Raw genomic sequence first — 6,000 nt, forward strand, 5'->3', positions numbered from 1 at the left:
CCGCCCACCTCCTCACCGTCCCTCGGTCTCGCCTATCCCGCCGTCAACCCCTGGGCCACGTCCTCCCACGGTCCTGGAACGCCCTCCCTCCTCACCTCCGCCAAACTAATTTTCTTCCCCTCTTCAAAACCCTACTTAAAACTCACCTCCTCCAAGAGGCCTTCCCAGACTGAGCTCCCCTTCTCCCTCTACTCCCTCTACTGCCCCCCCCTTCACCTCTCCACAGCTTAACCTTCTTTTCCCCCATTTCCCTCTGCTCCTCCCCCCTCCCTTCCCATCCCCTCAGCACTGTACTCATCTGCTCAACTGTATCTATTTTCATTACCCTATTTATTTTGTTAATGAAATGTGTATCGCCTTGATTCTATTTAGTTGCCATTGTTTTTACGAGATGTTCTTCCCCTTGACTCTATTTATTGCCATCGTTCTTGTCTGTGCATCTCCCCCGATTAGACTGTAAGCCCGTCAAACGGCAGGGACTGTCTCTATCTGTTGCCGACTTGTTCATTCCAAGCGCTTAGTACAGTGCTCTGCACATAGTAAGCGCTCAATAAATACTATTGAATGAATGAATGAAGATCAGAATTGCTTTTGCTGCCCATGCTGTGTTTCAAAATAGAAGGGATTTTGGGATGCCGTGAGTCCTAGGGTATTTCTGGTGGCCGAAAGCTCCTTGAATAGGACATTCATTCAGTTGTGTTTATTGAGAGCTTATTATGTGCAGAACACTGTACTAAGCGCTTGGGAGGGTACATTACAACAATAAAGAGACACAGTCCCTGCCCACAATGATCTCACAGTCTAGCTCAGCCTCTGCTTGATCGTGGTCAAGCCCTCTTCACTACCATGGGTCCTGTCTACTGGTGAAAAACATTCTGAGTCCCTTTTAGGCTTGGGATCAGGTTGTTATTAGGAAATCCTGAGGGTTGATAAGTTCAGATGCATCTGATTTGTAGGGATGGTAATAAAGTACATTTGCATGTCTGTGTTTAAAAAGGAATGTAGCAACCATGCACTGGACACAAATAGGCCGTTCCTGACTCTCACTCTTCATATGTTTACAGAAGTGGCATTTAAAGAAAATTGCAAAGTTCTGTCAAGTCTTGGAAATAATGATGATAATACTGTGGTATTTATTAAGTGCTTACCGTGTGCCAGGCACTGTACTAAGCACTGGGGTGAGATACAAGCAAATCAGGATGGACACAGTCCCTGTCCCACAAGGAGCTCACATTCATTCATTAATTCATTCAATAGTATTTATTGAGCGCTTACTATGTGCAGAGCACTGTACTAAGCGCTTGGAATGAACAAGTCGGCAACAGATAGAGACAGTCCCTGCCATTTGACGGGCTTACAGTCTAATCGGGGGAGACAGACAGACAAGAACAATGGCAATAAATACAGTCAAGGGGAAGAACATCTCGTAAAAACAATGGCAACTAAATAGAATCAAGACTAAATAGAATCAAGACTAAATAGAATCATTCTCAATCCTCATTTTGCAGATGAGGTAACTGAGACCCAGAGAAGTGAAGTGACTTACCCAAGGTCACACAGGAGACAGGTGGCAGAGTTGGGATTAGAGGCTCCTCCTCTATCCACTATGCCATGCTACTTCTCCTTTTAACACCAAATAAAATGTGGTGTTAAAAGATCATCAGAATTCAGGGCGTTGTGGATTCAGTGGTCCAGTTATGAAGGAGGCTAAACGAAACAGGCATTTCATGGGACTAATGTGTTAACAAAACCTAGCTATATAGCAACTTCAGTGATTCTCTTACCTCCAGGGTGATCAGAGTTGGATTACCCAGAGGACAGTTAACCACGGGCACGGTCAGTGACTTAAGGGATCAGCTCACAGATGCCCCTTTTGTGGTTTCCAGAGATGTGCTGGGCCTCTGAACTGGACAGCAATGCCTTTCCTACACAGTGTCCCACAGGGGGTGCCTCACTCTGGACACACCACACTGGCCATGGGCCACTGGAATGTGCCAGAATGGCTGGTACTGTGGGTACTGCCCACACTTACTTGTCTAAATCCTAGAATCATGGAAGCCACCAGCTGATGCCGTCTCTGCCTCCAGGCAGGGGAATAAATAAACCATCACAAGCAGATGGCTGTCTATCAGGCTCCTCGGGGCTGGAGATTTCACAACTTCCCCCGGGAACCTATGCACACGTTTTATAACACTCAATTTAAAAAAAAATGTAGAGGCAGTCAAAGAACATGACTTGTTTTTAAATGATATTTGTTAAGCTCTTAATATGTGACAGGCACTGTACTAAACACTGGGGTAGAAACAGGCTAAACATGTTGGACACAGTCTATGTCTGGCATGTGTCTCACAGTCTTAATCCCCATTTTACAGATGAGGTAACTGAGGTACAGAGAATTTATGTGACTTGCCCAAGGTAGCACAGCCAGACAAGTGGCAGAGCAGAATTAGGTCAGGTTTTCTGACCCCCAGGGCTGCACTCTTTCCACTAGGCTATGCTGCTTCTCAATTTACAGAATTACCTTTTGCGTGCCATTTTTAACTTTGTTAACCTTCTCTGTGAATACTCCAGGCCATGTCTCCCTGCTCCTCTCCCCTTCGTGTGTCACCTCAGGTTTGCATGAGGACATCATGCACCTGCCCTTCATGCTGTCTGTACAGTTAACAGTGCAATTGGGAGCAAAGTGTATTTCCATTCCCCCTGCCCTTACTGCTTAAGTACAGGTTTAAAATCTGACTTTTGGAAGCCTGAGCAAAAGAAGCTAGAGAAGCAGCTTGGCCTAGTGGGTAGAGCACAGGCTTGGGAGTTAGAAGGACCTAGGTTCTAATCCCGGCTCTGGCATGTGTCTGCTTTGTGACCTTGGACAAGTCACTTCACTTCTCTGGGCCTCGGTTCCTCACCTGTAAAATGGGGATCAAGGCTGTGAGCCCCATGTAGGGCATCACTTTGTCCAACCTGATTAGCTTGTATCTACCCTAGCACTGGGAACAGTGCTTCACCCATAGTAAGCACTTAACAAATACCATCATTATTAAGTGTCATTTAATCCTTGAAGCAGCAGCAACATTTAGCTGATCTTCAGACAAACCTCAGCCCCCTGCTGGGGCTCACAGTAGATTTCCCTGGGTTCCCTAGAGCTTGAGGTTTGGTGGGGCTCCCAGGCTTCCAAGAAATCGAGCCCTGACTCTAAGTGACCTGAGGAAGGTCACTATTTCAGTCACTGCCCCGACCCCCCCAGCTCCTGCCTGCAGTTTCTCTCAGAGAAGGGTTGATCCTGCCATCTTCCTGACTATTCCTATGGATCTCTCCTCCCCGCCTACAGGTGAAACCTCGATGGATCAGTCACTGGCTTCTCTCAAACTCCTCTCCAACCTCCTCAACCACAATCCAAACCACAGCACCGGGTAGTCCTGATTCTTAATATGAATGCATTATATACAGGAGAAAAATCACATTTTCAAACCTTCAGCCAAGCAGACCCCTTGAATCTAATGAGCATACTGCTCTTTTCCCATTTGATAGTTCTCGCCCTTGAATGTGTTGTTGAAGATATTGAATAGGAAACAGGACATGAAAATTAAGGTATGAGAGAAACAGCTGGCAAGAGTTTCAGCGCATGCAAAGAGGCAGTGGGAACAAACTCTTTTATTTGGAAAGAGATATATTAGTGTTGGTGTTATTTGCACAGTGAGGCGTTCCTGGCCAAGACAGTTTATACCTGTCAGAATGAATTACCATGGGTGGATACTGGCTCACAGTGATCCCACAGCATTAGAATTACCTAGATCATCGCAGTCACCCGATGATTACTTATCACTTTGAACAAACTTACAGGTTTGAAACCTTAGAATTTTTAATTATGAAGTCAATACAGGAGTGGAACAGTGAGAGAAAAGACACCTACAGGGTTCAATCTCTTCCCATCTAGATAATTCAGGTGGATAGAAAGAATCTAATTTGGGGGTGGTGGGGAGGGGGGCAGTTCAATGATCCTGGAAGAGAGAGACAAAACTGGCCTAGACATTGAGGGTGAATATCTGATGCCTGTATCGGGGGCTGGTGTAAATATGTAGTAGAATACCCTACGTTTCTTTTAGCAGAGTTGGAGAATTTAAGAATCTCTGAATGAACGAAACCCTCCCTGCCCATTTCTGTCATCTATTCATGTCCAGTCTTCTACCACAACATTTTCAGGCTCCTCCCCTTCCTCTCCATCCAAATGGCATCCACCACAACACTGGTCCAACCACTTAATCATCTCCCAGTTTTACTATATGGCATCGGCCTACTCTCTGATCTCTCTCCTCCAGACTCTTCCCTCTGTGGGCCATACTTTACTCTTCTGCCCAGATCATTCTACTAAAACATCATTCTGCACATGGCTTTCCAGCGCCTCAAAAGTCTTCAGTAGTTTCCCACTACTCAACACATCAATCAGTGTCAGTCAATGGTAATTGTTGAGCACTTTCTGTGTGCAGAGCACAGTATTTAAGCTCTTAGGAAAGAACGATACAACAGAGTTGATAGGCAGTGTTAGGCACTCTGTCCACATTCTTTACTCTTCTAATGCCAACCTATTCATTGTGCCTCAATTTCATCTAACTTGCCATCGATCCCTTGCCCACATCCTCCTACCATCCTGAAACTACCTCCCCTTTCACCAAAATTATATGGCCTCCAAGAGGCCTTCAATAATAACCCCTTATTCCTCCATTGGTCCTCCATTTTGCTTTGTCTCTGCACTTGGATCTCTCATAAGCACTTGATATTCACAAAAACTTCAGTGATATAATGCTTATGTACACACCCTTACACTCTGCTATTTTCCTATCTGTAATTTATTTTAATGTCTTTTTTCCCCTCTGGACTGTAAGCTCCCTATGGGCAGGGATTGTATCTTTCAACTCTTGTATCCTCCCATGTACTAGTAGAGTGCTCTGCACACAGAAAATGCTCAATAAAGGTCACTGTTTAGATTGTAAATTCCTTGAGGCCAGGGGACATGGGTCACTCATCATTTGTAAGCAGGATATGGAAAGAGCACATATTTGGGAGTCTGAGGACCTGGGTTCTAGTGCCGGTCCTCCTCTTCTCAGCATTGTGACCTTGGATGAGTTACAACTTCTCTGTGCTTCAGTTACCTCATCTGTAAAATGGGGATTAAGACTGTGAACCCTATGCAGGACATTCATTCAATCATATTTATTAAGTGCTTACTGTGTGCAGAGCACTGTACTAAGAGCTTTGGAAAACGTAACAATAAATAGACACATTCCCTGCCCACTGTGGCCAACCTTGTATCTACCCCAGTGCTTAGTATAGTGGCCAACACTTCAAAAATGCCTTGATTAAAAAAAAAAAAGGCCCTATTGTAATTCCAGGGTTAGATTGTCCAATTGGAATTCTGGGAAATCCTGGCTACCCAGTGCCTGAGAGAGCCCGTCAGTCTTGCCCCATTCCAGATCACATATATTTCCTTAGTTGCACTGAGCAAGAAAAGAGCCCAAGAAATCAGCCCCTGGGGGCTAAGCAAGTGGAGTAGCTGGGATTAGAACCCAGGTCCTTCCGTTAGGGTCTCCAGTAAGAACATTTGCTACCAGCTGAGGTGTTGGCTGAATTGTGAGGCAAACTCAGTCAAATTGCCTTTTGTTAGTAAAGTACTTGCCTCATTTAGGTAAAACAACAGGTTTTTTTGGTCATAAAATCAGAACAGAACAGAAATTTGGCATCTTTTAAGTAGTTAATTTAGCTTCTTCAGGGGGATTTATTTTTTTTTTCTTTTATGGCTCAGCCAGCGAAAAAATTATGAAATGTAGCCAGCATCTATTTCAATTTCATTTGCTCACCACAAGACTGGGTGTTAACACAACTCCCGAAATTATTTATCCCAGCAGCCTGATTTAGCAACCAGAATGCTAACAATCTCAGTTCTAACAGATTATAAACACGGTAACAACAATAACAACAACAAACAATGATAAGAATCCAAAGGAATCTCTC

This window comes from Ornithorhynchus anatinus, chromosome 1, assembly GCF_004115215.2.
Source record: "Ornithorhynchus anatinus isolate Pmale09 chromosome 1, mOrnAna1.pri.v4, whole genome shotgun sequence".
NCBI lineage: Eukaryota > Metazoa > Chordata > Mammalia > Monotremata > Ornithorhynchidae > Ornithorhynchus > Ornithorhynchus anatinus.